The sequence below is a fragment of the Sceloporus undulatus genome, unplaced genomic scaffold (assembly GCF_019175285.1).
Source record: "Sceloporus undulatus isolate JIND9_A2432 ecotype Alabama unplaced genomic scaffold, SceUnd_v1.1 scaffold_12, whole genome shotgun sequence".
NCBI lineage: Eukaryota > Metazoa > Chordata > Lepidosauria > Squamata > Phrynosomatidae > Sceloporus > Sceloporus undulatus.
The window spans coordinates 2387437-2404801 of NW_024802934.1; positions in this window are offsets into that span (position 1 = coordinate 2387437).

The following is a 17365-nucleotide window of genomic DNA, read 5'->3' on the forward strand; positions in this document are numbered from 1 at the left end:
ATAACCTGGGTCGAGCCCACCTGAACCTCCAGGGCTCTGTTGCTGCTGAGTACCTTCCAGTGTCAAAGAATCTGGAAGAGAGTGCAAGGGTCATCCAGTCCAACCCCCCCTCCTTTGCCATGCAGGAACTCACCAGTCTATCCTAAGTCCTTTCCAAAGATAGCACCGTTAGGACCAAAAGCATAGAAATTATCCAGTTTGAGACTACTTGGACCACCTTGGCTCAATGCTAGGGAATCCTGGGAATTTTGGTTGGTGTGAGCTCTCTGACAGGGAAGGCTCAATCCAGGGGTCGGCAATCCGGCCCGGCGAGGCGGAAGGACCGGCCCCAGCCCGTTCCTGCCGCCCAGTGCTTCTCAATAATTTTCTGTCATACCCCCCCTAGGAAGAAGAAAACATTTCGCGCCCCCCGCGCGACTGTAAATAGTATCATTTGTCTATAAAATTGGTCAAACGAGCCCCCCTTTACGGAGCCTCGTGCGCCCCTTTATGGAGCCTGGGGCGCCCCACTATTTGAGAAGTACTGCTGCCGCCGATTGCTGCCGACACCAGGCAGCCGCGGGCAGGGAAGGAAGGGAGGGCGGGGGTCATCCTCCTCCTTCCCAGCCTTCCCTTCCCGCGGCTGCCTGGCAGCCGCGAGGAGGAAAGGAAGGGGGCGGGGGAAGAGGAGGAGGACGGAGGGAGGGAGGGAGGGAGGGAAGAAGGAAGAGGAGGAGGAGGGAGGAAGGAAGGAAGGAAGGAGCAGGAAGAGGAGGGAGGAGGAGGAAGAAGGAGGAGGAGGAGGGAGGAAGGAAGGAAGAGGAGGCGGAGGAAGAAGAAGAAGACTCTTTCTGAAGGTGAGACAGTTTGACTTTCCAAAGTGCATTTCTGTGTATTTTCGGTGCTTTTAATGCTAAAAGGTCTGCTTTAACAATGATGATGATGATGATGATGATGATGATATCAGCCAGCTTCTGAGGCCCAAATGTCCTCCATTTTGATCATGCCTAAGAAACATGCATTTATATTAACATTTTTTAAAAATCATCAAATTTTTTCGCATGTCCTCCATTTTTAAAAATGTGTCCTACATTTGAAAATGTTGTCCTATATTATTTATTTATTTATTTATTTATCGGCTTTGGCCCCCCAGTTGTCTGAGGGACAGCAACCCAGCCCCCGACTCAGAAAGGTTGCCTACCCCTGGCTCAAGTCTCTCACAAAACAACACTTCCCAGACTTCCCTAGCATTCTGAGCCAGGCGGTTCAAGCAGTCTCAAACTGGATCATTTTTTCCCAGCAGACAATAGATCACTGATTAAACAGACACGGATCCTCCTTGCATACTCTCTCACCCTGAGGCCTTATCATTCAACAACAGAACAATATACAGATTAACATGGAAATCACTCTTTCCAACATAGAGTCACACAGTGTGTGTGTGTGTGTGTGTGTGTGTGTAGCCCTCATTTCCATGCCAGCATTCTCTGAAAATGCCAGTCACAGATGCCAGTGAAACGTCAGAAATAAACTCTTCTACAACACAGCTACATAGCCCAAAAAAACCACCAAAAAAACTATGGATAATTTCTGCAGTGTGTTTTGTCCCTTAGTCTATAGAATCAGTACTGAGAGAGAGGGAGAAAGAGAGAGATCATTTGGCCAAATACATCTGAGGAAGTAGACTGAAGTCTACTACAAAAGCGCATGCTGCCAACTGCTTTCTTTCTGTTAGTCTCAAAGGCATTGCAAGGTCTCTCTACAGACTTTCCAAATTATGGTGACCCCAAGGGAAGACTTGTTCAGTGGGGACTTGCCATGGCCATCCTCTGAGGTTGAGAGAGTGTGGCTTGCCCGATGTCACCCAGTGGGTTCCATAGCTGAGCTCCAAAAGTCCAATGCTTAAAGCACGCTGGCTCTCAAAGCTCTGCTCTGGTGCCACAATAGACTGCAGGTCCCAGGAATCCATTGCCTTAAGTCCTGGCAGTTAAAGTGGACTCAAACTGGATTATTTCTGCAGTGAGGATGCAGCCCTAGGTGCGGTCTCTCCTCCTCCTGCTGCTCCTCCTCCTTCCTCCTCCTCCTCCTCTTCTTTGGGATAGGGCTCAGATTGGCTCATTGAAAGCCCACACTCTCTCAGCCTAAGAGGAAGGTCAAAACAAACGCCCTCTGGACAAAACTTGCCAAGAAAAAAAAACCCTACAGTGGTACCCCGGGATACGAATTGATCGCGTTACGAAATTTCCGGGATACGAAAAAAATAGATAGGAAAAAACTGTTCCGGGTTACGATATTTTTTTCGGGTTACGAAAAAAATATCGGCGCGAAATTCAAATGCGAAGCGCGGCTAGCGGCTTTCCAGCCGCTAGCCGCGCTTCGGAAAAAGCCTTTTCGGGTTGCGAAATGTATTGGGTTATGAACGCCGCGGCGGAACGAATTAATTTCGTAACCCGAGGCACCACTGTATTAGGATATTCAGGGTCACCAGACCTTGGAGACAACTGGACAGCACACAACACACCAATGCACACATCTCATAATAAAATAAAGTAAAATGCAAAGTTTTTACAGGTTGTCCTCAATTGTAAAGGAGGACCAGGCACCTTCAAATGTAGGGTGTTCAAGAAGAATGGAGGACCTGACCAAAGAAAAGCTATTAAAAACACTCATAGAAAAAGTAAATTCAGGCTTCTGAGTGCTGCTCAAAATGGAGGACATTTTGGGTTTTTTCCTGAAATGAAGGACATGCTTCTTCTTCTTCAGCATAAGGTGTGGACTGGAAAGGTGCAAAGAGCCCTGAAAGCCCAACTTGGTCCAGTCATACTTTCTCAGCCTCAGAGAGAAAGGGGAAGCCCTCCCCCCTCAACAAAACTTGCCAAGAAAACCCTAGGGTCAGGGTGAGCAACTGTCCTCACCACAAAGGCGGGGCAAGGCACCACAAAATGTAGGACATTCCAGAAAAAATGAAGCACATGCCCAAAAGAAAAGCCAAAAACAGTCCTGCTCTGAAAGGAGGATGCTTTGGAATTCCTCCTTGCCAGAAAGTTGAATTGGAGGACAGGTGCTGGAAGAGGAGGATGGTATCTGGTCACCCAGAGCCAAAAATGACTTGAAGGCACACAACACACACTGACGCACATTTAATAGTGAAATAAATTGCAAAGCAGGAAGGCTTTTAGTCCTTTTTAGCCCTTGGTTTCAGCACACCTTTTCTTTTAGGGAGCAAGGTCAAAGCCCCTGCTTTTATTGTGATGAGGAAGCCTCTGTTTTTCTTCCTCCCTTGATCCAACAGTCAAACAGTAGGTAGCAACCTTTCTTCTGTTACAGAGGTTAAAATGGGTGGGTGTGTGCCTTTGTGTTTGTGTTTGGATGTGTAAGAGCTACAGGGCCAGCATGTGGTAGTGGTTTGAGTGCTGGACTATAGGACTGTGGAGACCAGGGTTCAAATCCTAGCTTGGCCATATGAAACCCACTGACTGCGTGACCTTGGGTGAGTTACACTCTTCAGAGGATGGTGATGGCAACCCCCTCCTGATGAAACTTGATAGGATCGCCATAAGTCAGAAACAATTTGAAGCACACAACAACAACAACAACAACAAGAACCGCCATCTCCCACCCTTATTCCCATCCACAAAGCTACCTGAGATGTCTCAATCTCCTGCAGAGGATGAAGAGACTGCAAGAAAGAAGGCTGCAGGAGGTCCTTCCTTCGCAGCAGCCTCCCTGGGAAAGGAGAGAAATGAAACACACATGTCTCTGTCCTCTCCCTGTGTCTCTCTGGCCTCATTCACATTACAAAAATAATCCAGAATGAATCTGGGTTGAATTCTTGTTGTTCCCGCGTGTCCCAAATAAACTCAATGCAATTTTTGGGGGTGCTAGCAAAAAGCCACTTAACCCAGAATATTAAACACTGGGTTTTTCCCCCAGGTTTTCCTGAAAGATCTGCATCATCAGCAGTGTGAATAAGCTTGTGAATTTGGATCACTCTATATTGTTGCTTCTCCTTGAAAGGACAGAAGATGGCTCCATTTTAACCCAAAACAATGGCATGTGGGAATAACACAGGAGTTACAATGACTCAAAGAGATTTACAAACCCAAAACAAAATGGGAAGAACAAACCCAATATACATCAGCATGGCAGTCTACATCTCCTCAGGACAAAAAATAAAAATAAAAAAATAAAATGAGTATGAATGCTCCCTCTGGCTGCATCTACACTCCAGAAATCATCTGATTTGACCCCACTTTAACTGCCCTGGCACAAGGGATGCAAACGAATACTACAGCCCATTTCTTCCCAAAGGCAGATGTTTTGGGAGCAATGGTGTAACTCCCCCTTAGGGTGTGGTTCACAGCCCCTGCACCTTCTAATGACACCCCTGTTTTGGACCATGGTAAGTTTCCATTCTCTCCCTCATCCCAGATGCAATCACTGTGAGAACTGGGCTCATGTGTTAAAGTCCTAAACCAGAGACCAGAGAAACCGGAAACAGCCAGCCAAATATGTGGCAAATCTCATGAGATGACATGCTACCTGTGAAATCAAAGGGTATGTGTGTGTTCTCAGCCTGGCCTGTCCCACCTTCCAGACCCTCCTTCAAGACAGAGGAGCAACATGTTCTCGGCAAGGGTACAGAAGCTATGATCCAAAACATAGTGCAGAAATCATTCAGTTTGACACCACTTTAATTGCCCTGGCTCAATGCCAGGGAATTCTGGGAACTTTAATTTTGTGACACATTTAGCCTTCTCTTTCAGGGAGCTCTGGTGTCACAGTCAACTACAATTGCCAGGATTACTTAGCACTGAGCCACAGCAGTTAAAGCAGACTCAAAGTGGATTATTCCTGCAGAGTGTTTTGGATGGACCTATGACTCTTCAGAAGTTGCTTGCTGGGCAATAGCAATACAGTAGCCCCTCCCAATTCATGAAGGATCCATTTCTATACTGCTTATCAGTGATGCAGCACTCCCTAAGTGGTTTACAGTGTGTAAACCCATTTCCCCAACATGCTGGGTACTCATTTTACTGACCTGTGAAAGGATGGAAGGCTGAGTGGATCTTGGAGCCCTGCCTGGGATCGAACTCACAACCTTGTGTCTGTGAGTGGCTGCAGTACCAGCATTTAACCACTGCACCACCAGGGCACCTTAACTAAAGATGAAGGATGAAGGAAGTTTTAGTTCAAGAGGGCAGCTTATTCTGCAGCCTTGATTTGTTATTTAATCACCAACAAAATTTGGCAGTGTCAGATTTCATTCTTCACCTCATCTGAAATGAACAAAAGCAACATCATTGCACATTTTTTTAAAAAAGTGAGCAAGGTGTAGTTTGCACACACAACTCCTCATAAAAAAACAGTTCCACAAAATCTGCTCATAGGCTTTTCAACTGAATATTAAGATTGAATCAGGCAAGGGAGAATTGTGTCTTTTTTCAACCACATATCATAAGAAAGAAAAAGTAGTATCTCCTAAAAAAAAAAAAAATCCATTTCAACATCTCCTTATCTCAGCTTGGGCTAAGAAGAAAAGGAGAAGAAGGTGGTTTTTATCATCAATGAAAGTAGAAAGTCGATAATGCATGTGTTATTTATTTGCAAGCACTAGGGCACTCTGGGGATGCTAGCTACCCACGCTCCCTCTGGAATCCTTTTATTTTTAGTGTTTGTGGCATCAGACACTCTGTTTGATTTCACTTTCCCCCCTCTCCTAGTGTGACTAGATATTAGACCAGAGGACTGAAAAGCTGTTGGTCTCTAAGATGCAGTAAAGAACAACTTTTCATGAGGCATTACATTCTCTTGGTCTGCCATCAGTTTCTGTGATCTCTGGGTTCCAAATCTGTTGAGAAACAGCTCAGTTAAGGACTTGCAAAATATGACTGTGATTCTGAGAAACATTTTTACCCCAGTAAGTTTATCAATCTGTTAACTGTGTACTTGGCACAATTAGGCTGAGGTGGAAAGGCAATGGCTTACACAAGGAATTTCTTGCAACTACATATGGTCTTCTGACCATGGCTGTAGGCTAGTATTTCAATGCAGTTGTAACCTTTTCCAGCCCCATCTCCTGATATTGAGTAGGAGAGAGGACCCTTGGAATTCTATCTGCTGCCACCACCCGTAATTTATGCCATGTGACTCGGTAGCCTAGTGGGGGTTCCTAGGGGGTTAAACTTGCACTTTCCACAACTCTGAATCTGTAGGGATTTCCCTTCCCGTAGGAGATGAGAATTCTGTTAGCATATGCTTGTACATACTGAGCAACGGCACATAGAGAGTGTGCAAAAGAAGAAAACTTTTCAAGAAAGCTGTTGCTCTAACCAAAAACAATCTTTCATTAGCAAAAGAATAACTTGTACATGATGGCACCTTTCTTCAGGTGTTATTTAGCAGTACTTACAAGGTACAGAAACAGCCTAGATGATATTCAGTTGAGGTTAGAAGAAACGTAAACTCTAACATGACTAGCTGAACATTCTTATTGTACTCATCAGACAAAGGATGTTCTGGGTCTTTGATATTCATAGGAAGCTGGGAGTCTGGACTTCTTTGCCCAGCCTTCAACCAAGTTTCCCTGGGGATGATGAGATACACAGCATCCTGCACGTCTCCATCACTCCCAAAGTCTTTGTCAGTCAGGCTCTTTGTCTCTCTCTCCATCTCTCCATGCCTTGTGGCACCCTGACTCTTATAGCCTTTTACTTGGAAGCATCTAGAAGCTTTCAAACTTCTCCCCAAACTGGTCATCCTCATTGGGCAATTGTCTCTCCTGAGCTTCATTGTTCCTTAACTCCCCCCTCCCTCATAAATGTAATTTAAAATTATAACATCACTAACCCTTTATTATACCCCTTAGCTGTGTTGTCCACATAATGAGAGAGCCTAATATCACAGCTATCCTATGCATATTTAGTCAAGAAGTTAAGTTCTACTGAGTTCAATGGAGCCTATGCTCATTCAAGTGAGATACCATTGCAAAATAAATCAGTATGGACAGAAATTATCTGCCCATTTTCATTTTACAGATGATAATATAGAAGGAAGAAGGGAGTTCCAGTCAGCTGACTGGAACTTACTCTTATGTAAATAGGCTGCCTGTGGTGATGCAATTGCTTTATTACATACATGTTTTAACACTACTTGACATTTTTACTATCCCATTATATTTCAAAAACTTCCAAAACTCAGTTATGGTTGGAATTATAAAAGATTAGTTTCTACTGAAAATCCATGACTGGAAACCTGAGCTGTCACTTAAGTGCCCCATGAAACTTTCATTGTGCTTGTGCTCTCCCCTTTCCCCTTGACTTACAGCAATAACAACATGGGAAACTGGTGTTGAGGGGAGGAATAAATTTCACACCATGAATCATAGAGCTGGGAGGTCCACTCTAGTGCAGATACTATAGAAATCTACTGCTTGGTGGCCATCTAGTTTAAAAATTAAGGCGAGTCCACCATCCTTAAAGGTAATCTGTTCTACTGTCAAACATACGTTCTTGCTGTTTAGTTAAAATATCCTGTTGAGTTATTCAGATCCATTGGTTTAGGCCCTTTGGAATATTCTGAGAATAGAGGAGAACCAACTTTCTTCAACTTCATTCAGATATTTAAATATTACATCATAGTCTTCTCTTCTCTTCTCTATGCTAAACATACCCACTCTTTCAATTGTTCCTTACAAGGCTTGGTTGCCAGCCTTTACCACTTTACTCACTGCAATTGAATATCATTTATTTTTTGTAAATAAAAAATAAATTCAGAACTCGATCATAGATCTCTTGGTAGTTACATTTTTTCATATTGAGTCCACATAAAGAAAAATGCAGAAAACATGCAGGGGTAGATGTGTTGGTCATTTAACAAATTCAAACAAAAATCCATCAGTGATATCTTTATTGGCCAACTGAAATGCACAACTTGTTGCAAGCTTTCGAAGCTCCATGGGATTCTTCATCAGTCATCTGACTAACATCTCCAATTGTCTTTTTTCTCCTGTTTGATTTGTAACATCTTGCCTGGTGAAGAAGCCCATGGAACTTCTTAAACTTACAACAAGTATATTGTGCATTTTGGTTGGCCAATAAAGGTATCACTGATGGATTTATGAAGATGAATCCACATACATTATCTCCTCTTCACAACCCTTGAAGATTTAGGAGTCCTTGTTGTCCTTCTTCACAGTTGGCCCTGTGTCCCACATTCAAGGTTGTGTGAATCAGACTGGCCCTTTATATATATAAAATGATTCCCATTCAAAGTCAACTAGTTACACAAGAAGACTCTCCAGAAACACAGCACTCAGCCTCTTGTTGTCTCACTGTGGGGATTCATTCTGTGCTGCTAAAAATAAGGAAGATTCAACAACCTCCTGCCAAGTACCTGCCAATAAATCACAAAAGAAACTTCTGCTCCCATCCCACCTCCCACTCTGTCCCATACACACATGCAGCTTTCGCAGTTCCCTAGGGAGCCTTGCTATAAAAGATGACATAATTCAGACAAAATCTGGGCCTCTCCCTTCAACATTTCAGCCATTCACAATCTGATAATATGCCCTTACTGCTCTTTTCCCAGCTCTCACACAATTGTAGCCCGAAGTAATGCTATCAAAACTCGAGTAACTCTGTGGCAGAGGTATTATAGAATTTGTCAATCTCATTCCCTGTGCCACAGAGAGCAATTGTTGTAGCCCTTTATGCTTCAGGAACTTGGCAATTTGGCAGCTTAAGATAATAACTCACACCCCAGGAAATTCTTATGGTCCCTTGGAGATGTCCTATGCAAACTAGAGCATATTACATCCTCATCTTTCCTACACACTTGGCTGTTAATCTATTGGCACTAAGCGTTTGTTTTGTGGAGCTGATCACCCTCTCATAGTTTCCACTTGGAAAGCATGTTTTTAATAGAATTCATTAAAGGACTGTGTCTTAAATCCTCTGCTTCATTTATCTAGTCATATAGGACTCAAATGAAGTCATTCCAAGAGCTGCTACAGGAAAGATAAATGCAGTGCCTCCTGAGATTCATTAAGACTGTTCTATATGTATGCCAGTTTGGGTAATATTGGGAGGGGAAGGAAATAAGTACAGTATTCAGACTTTTTCATACATTAGAACCTCATGGACATTACACACATCTCGCCCATTTTCATCCAGTGGGGGAGGGAAGTGTGGTTCTCCTAGTTTCCTTTCACTACTACTAACTGCTAGTTACTACTGCTACTACCACTCCTCCTAATCCCTTTTCTCCTCCTCCTTTTTATACCATGTAGATAGATCTCATGGTGGGGTACAGGTAAAATCAATACAGCAACCAACCAATTTTAAAACAGTACAAGTTAAAAACAACACAAAGCATTATAAAGAATAAATATTTTTTAAAAATCAACAATTTAAAAAGTTAAAAACATTATACCATATATAATTATAATATATTAACTAATTATAATATATTAAAATATTAAAATATATTAAAAACTATATACATACCTTATCATCTGAACTAAAATTTTAAATTTTAATATCATAAATTAATTCACACAGTTGCTTTCAAAATGAGATGAATAAGATTCATTGTATTACAGAGAGGAGCGATTAATTTCTGGTCCAACCCCCTAAATATCTTTGCCTTGACATGGACTGCTTCCATACAGCAGGGTTGGCAAATTCATGGATGCTCGGCCCATTATATAAAATGGTGTAGTAAAATGGTATGGTAAAATGGCAAAATCAAGGATTGCTCTTTTCTTTTTTTTAGGGGGGGGTGGGGCTATTTTCAAGCCATGCATGGTTGAATCTGTGGATACAGAATGCATGGATACGGAGGGCAGACTGTATCTGAAAACTGTTCTCATATCCAGAAGAGATATCAAAACAATAATACATCCATGAACTCAAACCATATAGGATTCTGAATATGTCTGACCATTTTTAATGGCACCTTTTATTGGATTGTTTGCAAAACGAATAGTCTTGTGCAAAACAAAAGAAACAAGATTACAGAATAATCTTGCTTCTTTCAATTTGCTCTCATCCAGTTGGAAAGGAGAAGCATCAAATTTTTAAGAGGCAAGGATCATGTATCCATCTTTGGGGCTGGATCAAGAATGGCACTAGTAGCCAGACAGTAGTACAAGATGTTGTCTCCTTCCATTACAGACTCTATCTCACTCCAAGACAGCATGGTGTATTGGTTTGAGCACTGGATTACAGTTTTAGAAAACAGGATGTGAATCCATTGAATGGCAATGGAAACCTACCATGTGACCTTGGACAAGTCACTCTTTCTGAGAGGAAGGCCCACGATAGGGTTGCCATAGACTGGAAACAACTTGAATGCACACCATAACAATGCCATCCCAAACGAATTTCAGCAGCTTTCCCGATTCACAAAAGCTTTTTTTTTTTCCCTTGCAAAATCCACAAGAAGACACATTTTTCTTATAATTTATTTTCTGGGAAAACATCATGCTGTACTATTTGCTGGTTTCAAATACACTTTCAGATTCCTGGATTCACTTCAGTTCTTCTTACCTGTTTCATCCAGCATGTTTCCATATTTGTGTATTCACCTTCTGAGCACATTGCAGAAAGAAGCTCAATGCTAAAATGTTTCCATACAGACTTTTTGGGGTCAGCCATCCTCAATATCTTCAAACTGAATCCTACCTGAAATCCAGAAGAGTTGTTAACAGTCAGTGTATATAGTACTGGACTAAGTAGAACAATAGTCTGAGTTGGTATAGGTATAAATTGGCTTCTTATACTTCTAACTATATAGCCCAAGAGCAAAAATCAACCTCATGTTCCATATGTGTCTGTACCTGCTAGAGAAATAAACAATATTGTTGAACACTGTTTTATTCCCCCAGGAAGCCAAAGATTAAACATCAAAAAGCAATGAAGTTTGTCTGTGTAATCGAGTTATCATATTGTTGAATGTATAAAGGCTTTTTAGTATACATTTTTGTTACAGATTATTTAGTGTAATCTCCTATTCCTGTATATCTCTAAGGAATAAAAATGGGCAATTTTGTGGATCAAGAATGGCACTGGTATTATACTCTGCATTAGAGTATAATACAATCTATCCACTCCAACTTCCATAAAACCATTCTGGAGAAACATGTAACTATGATTTATGGCATCCTGCCAATATCACACTTTTATATATATTTTAATATATCTGAGATTAAAACCCTTGCTAAACACAAAGTTTATATGGCACATTTTTCTTCCCTTAAAACAGAAAGTGACACCACTTTTCTGGAAGTGCAAGATCGAAAATTCTGAACACATGGTCAGATGCTGTGACAACATGCTTGAATACAAAATAGGAAAGCAACTTTCTATGTGATGAAAAATATTACAGGATTATTAAAAGTAACTACAGAAGTGATCAATCACACTGTCCCTGGAGGCTCAAAGTCACAGTCTGATTCCAAAAAGGCTTTTTAATGTCTACAGAGCTTGATTTGCACTTTTAATTAATTGCACCACACATAGTAAGCCTCCAATAGTAGAGATTTAAAATCTCTGTAAACGACACTATTTCTTTTCTTTTTTCCTCTTCCCTTTTTAATTAAAAGCTCAGGATTCATTTTTAATTCTGAAATGGTGCTAGTGGGGAAATGTATGTAATAAAATTTTTCATACAAGATGAGCACTGCTACCTGTGCTGATGTTTCTGTACTCTCTGCTAAAGAGACCATCTTCAGAAATATTGCACACTAATATAAGTGCTACCTCATATACCTCATAGAGCTAATGTGGAAGGACAATGGATCATCATTGGCACTAAAGGAAAGGTAGATGAAGAAGGCCAGAATGCTCTTGGGCAACTTATGCCAGTGTAACATTCAGCTGCAACTGTATGGTATCATGGCTGAAAATCCAGGTATGGCACCAGTGTGAGGGCCAAATTGTAATGTATTTTTATTTTTCTAGTGTGTTTGTGAATGCAGTAGGAATAAATTGGACCTAGATTATGCCAAAATGGGAAAATTCATATTCCTAATGACAGTGAAGCATATGTTCTTCTCCCAAATATATATCTAGCTCAGGGAGGATTTTCACCAGGAAAATAGAGGCAGAGCTTGGTAGATCAACTTTTGGACTATAGTTGCCAGAATCCCCAACATGTAAGAGTTTGGAAGGTATATATCAATATCACTTCCAAGTTCTTGACAGATGAAGGATTTAAGTCTCCCTTTATACAACACCTTTCTAAGCTAAATTGGACTTCATCACAGCTCTATTTTGTCATAGGTGCCCAAACTGCTGAAATAAGGAAAGGAAATGTTTATAGGTAGTACTGTAATATAAATATGACAGGATACATATTGGTGAGAAATAGATTAAATTATAGCAGGGAGTGGAGTCCTTTCCCCAAAAAGTGGATTAAGAACCAGTGTTTTCTTTTATTTAAGCACAAGAAATAGGAAAAACAAACAAGAAAATAAAATTTTCAGACATGAAAAGAGTGGAATATATTGTAAAATCAGAGCAAAGTGTGATTACTAAATGGGAAAAAAGGGGAACAGGGGGGAAATTATGTAAAGAATTAACTGCTGGATTACAAAACAAAGATCACAGAAGGAGGTCATTCTGTAACACTGACATGGGCAACTTTCCCCCTGAGAATGTTTACTGATATTGGGAAAAACAAAAGGATTGTGCAGAGGGACTGCTAATGAAAAATGGATGAAAGTATGAATAAATAAGCCACACCCCTTTTAATTAATTCATTAAAATTCTTCTCAACCTCTATGCCTATTTCATTTTCTCAAATGAAGGCTGGGAGGGGGGGGGGGGGGGGGGGGGTTCCTATTCTTTCCTTTTCTTTTACTGTTCCATATAGGACAGAAACCTGAAATGCATCCCAGCCTTAACACTGCTTACTATTGCTACAGCCTAGCTGAGAATGCTTGGTCTTCTATATTTCTGTTCTCTTCTGTCCCAGAATAATGAGATACAAGTTCAATCAGTAATACAAATAAATAAATTACAAGCAGTACTGGTAGACTGGTTTATATTTTGATATAGAATATCAGTCAGCTAAGCAATCTAGCCACTGAAACACTTCTTTATAATTTGTATCATTGATCCATTGATCTTCTGAATGTTCTGTGAATTTGCCACATTCTTCCACCTTTTCCCTTATGCTGGGCAGGATGTTTGTGCTAAAGGTTTCAATGTTGCAGTCCTGTGAACACTTAATTGGCATGTGTCAATTTGCCCATAAATTCAGAAAATATTGATTTATACTTCCATGTTCACTCTGAGCCTTAATGAAGAATTTTGGAAAGCTTCCAGGTTAGGTTTTTATTGTGCAATTTTATTTGCCACATCCACAGAATTTTATGGAGGGTCCAGATGATGTCATTTATCTCCCATTTATAGTCTTCCTGTGTTTTTCCTACCAATACTTTCATTTATTTTAACCACAAAATTATTAAATAAGAGGAAATGCCATACTGCACAATGCTTTTGAAGGAACGTATCACATAAGGCTCTCTCCTGTTTTAATTGTGTTGCCTGCAAAAAAAGCATGCAACTGGGATGGCAATCTTAGCTGTTGCATCTTTGGATCCAATCTGGAGTTAGAGTACCTGTTAGCACCTGTTAGTGCACTTCTGCTCTCCTTCCTCTCCCTTCCCTAGGAAAACCATGTGACTGTGTCCCTCACTCAGCCTTTGCCTTTGCCTATAGAAGGTGGTGTGTGTGTGTGTGTGTGTGTGTGTGTGTGTGTGTGTGTGTGTGAGAGAGAGAGAGAGAGAGAGAGAACAAGTAGCACTGCAATAACAGGACAGCAACAGAGAGACTCTGCAAGGATGCTGGCTCTCACTACCATCTCCTCACACAAAGTGTGCCCACTGACCAGGCAACATCATCCCAAAAGTGGTACTGAACATTCAGACCACAAATGATATGCAAAAGCAGCACTACAGAGAGTCATTAATAGATTTTTTTTCTGTAAGTAAAAAGACTTTCTTTTACTACAGTGCAACAACAGAATGGCAATGACGTCATGCGGGAAAGGGGAATCAGACACACAATTTTCCTGTTAGCCTGGCACTTTGCTGCCCTTGTTCAATAGGCTCCTAATAGTATCTTTCATGTTAAACATACTGCCAATGCAACAACACTGAGCACTTAAAGAGTGAAAGATTTCTTAGAGAGCTCAGCAGTTCCAGGCTTAAGTAGTTTTTAGTGACCTAATATTTTCTGATCTGTTATCCACCTATCCTAACCTCTCTGAGATGTAAACTGATATCCTCAGAGATCTTTCCCTACTTTCACTTCCTACCTCCTTACTCTCTCACTTCTACCAAAAGTGAAACTATCTTAGGACCTTATCACATGGAACCTTACTGTGGGTAAAACATTCCTGAATTGTTGCAGAAGCACGAAGTTGTGATCGTCCGTCATGCTTCTTAAACATCTTTGAGGTGTCCCGCTTATCTTCCATTAGCAAAGTGTTCGCGGATAAGCTATTTTTAAAAATAACGGGATGAATGAGACACCCAGGGGATGACAGGCAAAGCATGTCCTTAACCACACCCCCTAAAGCCTCATGCCATGGCAACAAGCCATGGCATGATTTTAACTGTCCTGGTCTCCACCAGTAGGAGGGCAGCAAAAAGCCCATCCCAGCTCCACAGCCTCCGGCGTGGAGGGGGGTGGGATGGCCATTCTTCACTCATTTTAATTTTACTCTTTAATTAGAATATCTAGTCACTGAATGTATGCACACTCAAAATTTAGCTTCTGAGTACACAATATCTTTCTAATTTACTAGTCACTAGCTTATTCTTATTTTCTCTGTTGTTGGTTTCTTTTCGGGAAAGGAGGGTACACATTGTTATAAAATGTCCTTCTTTCCCTGCAACATGAAAAAAATATGCTGACTGAAATCGCCCGTATTTTTTTAATCTGCTGCATTTGCAATTTGGCAGGGATCAAATTCTTTATGTTCCTCTTTCAACTTTTTCCAGTTCTCTGAAGCTCCCCTCCCCCACTTTCTCTTATTATTCTACTTTCAGTTTCTCTTCTGGTACTATAATGATTATAGGAACCAAACTGCTTCTGTTGATGGATTCATGTTGAAAGGGCTTCTGAGAAACACCTGTACAGAACTAAAACCTTAGGCAGCAGCCATCACGTTTTAAAAGTTGCACACCATGACATGAAGTTTGTTTGTTTTCCTTCCTTAATCTCTTGTGGCATCATTTTACAAAGTTTGCAGCACAAAATATTACACAGATTTTTTGTCTTTTAAAAGCACGGTCGCATTCCCTTGAGAAATATGAGTCACTCGCTAATTCAGTCCTGCTGAGCTCGATCACTGATCTCCTTGCTCTGGTCACATACAAAGGCTGTTTGTTTTCTTTTATCTTAAAAAAAGTGTCAAGAAAAGTCTGCCTTTCATATAACTTTCTAAAGGGCTGATATGTTCAAAAGCTTTAAGAATTTTGTTGGAACAGCTATTAAGTTGTGCAACTTATTTGCACTCTCCCTTCCTTGGACTGATGTTTCCAAGTAAACCTGAATGAGTAGCAGGGCTTCATAGATTATTTTACTTTATTTTTTAAAATCAAATCCTTTCTTTATGTTTCTGAGTCCCTTCATGCATTAAAGCATAAAGGGAATTCTGCTGGGTGAAAAATAAAGGACCAAATATCCTAGGAGTTCACACTACACAATTACAGCATAACATTCACTTTAACAGCAAATGGCAACATCCTTTCAAAACCCAAAATTTGTAGTTCTATGAAGCAAGGCACTAGAATCTGAGAATTCAAAGTACCCTTCCTTAAACTGCAAAATCCCAGTTTAGACTGTTGTCATGGCAGTTAAAGTTGAATTTAGTACTACAGTTGTGTAGTCTTGAAGAGGATTAAGTCAGTCAGTCTGTATGTATACATAAATGTATTCCATTTAATAATAATAATAATAATAATAATAACAATATCCTGCTCCCCCCCCCCAAAAAAAAAAAAAACTGGGAAACAAACGGCTTACAAATTAAAAAAAAATACAATTAAAAACATACAAAAATGTGTATTAAAATTTATTTAAACTCCACTTTATTGCTAGAACAGCTCTTGGAGCAGCTAGCATCCTCTGCTTTACAATCTGAAAAGACATGGAACAAAAGGAGAGGAAGAGGAGGAGAAGAAGAAGAAGAAGGGAACAGCATTTTGGCCATCAAGCAATCTTTAAGGGGGCCTTTGCATTCTGATTCCTCTCCAGGTTTATCTTCCAGCTACATGTATTGAGGTTGCTTCACACAACCTGTCTCCTTTCCTGGCTGTGACTAGGTACATCAATTCTGCTGTTTAATTCACATGGCACAGTTGCAATGGGTTATGAAACTCCAAGTCTGCAGAGGTATTCAACATTTTTTTTATCATGTAGTCTTCCTGCAATCATGGGAAATTTGGGTTTTAACATCAGATAGAAAGGAGGCTTTCTAAAGGCATTTAAAAAAGTTAAACAAAATATTTTTCCCCTCATGGGGATTCTCACCCAAGTTTCCAACAATGTCCCATCCTCATACAATAAATAAGAATCACAGGGGTAGTCCAGAGCCATAAAGTTTTAATATGGGGCTGTGGTATAACTACTTTTTAAAAAAGAAAAAGCATAAGAAAAGTGGAACATTACATCTTCAGATAAAAGTATATATGAAAGCCCAGTCTGATGAGAGATATCTCCTGTTTTTGTTTTGAGGTTCTCCCAGCTTCACAAAAGTCATCAAAGACACATTAGTAGAATCAATCCTGGTAACTATATTTCTTAAAAATTAAATTAAAATTAAAAATGATCACACAATGCCCATAACCCTGCATGGTTCAGTGTAGTATAGTACCTCAACATCCAGAACTACATTATGCTGAAATTTGGTCTGTGTATGCCACTAGCCAATGTATCAATATTAAAATCTGGAAATGTGAAGAATTCTTTGTAAAGTAACTTTACTGGACACTACAACTATAAATTATTTCTGCACTCAGAACCTTTGTTAGTTTTACATTTGAAGTCATGCCATGAGAGCTGTGGTCAACTAAAAAGGAAGTTATAAAGATGTGTGTGCGCACACACACACATTTGCTACGAGGGGCAAAATGAGGGCACTGCTCCTCCACAAATAAAAATTCTACCCTTCAATACAATTTCCCTCCAGTCTCCAAAATTCTTGCATTGTAATAATTTAAAACTCAAGCATTTAGAAATAATGTTTAAGAGTCCCAGGAAAGGTGTCCCAGGGCAGTCTAGTTATCAAGAAAATGCAAACACAACAAACAGAAGAGTTTTAGGTATCAATGATTTTTAATTATTCAGTTTCTGCAATCCTAGAAATGTGG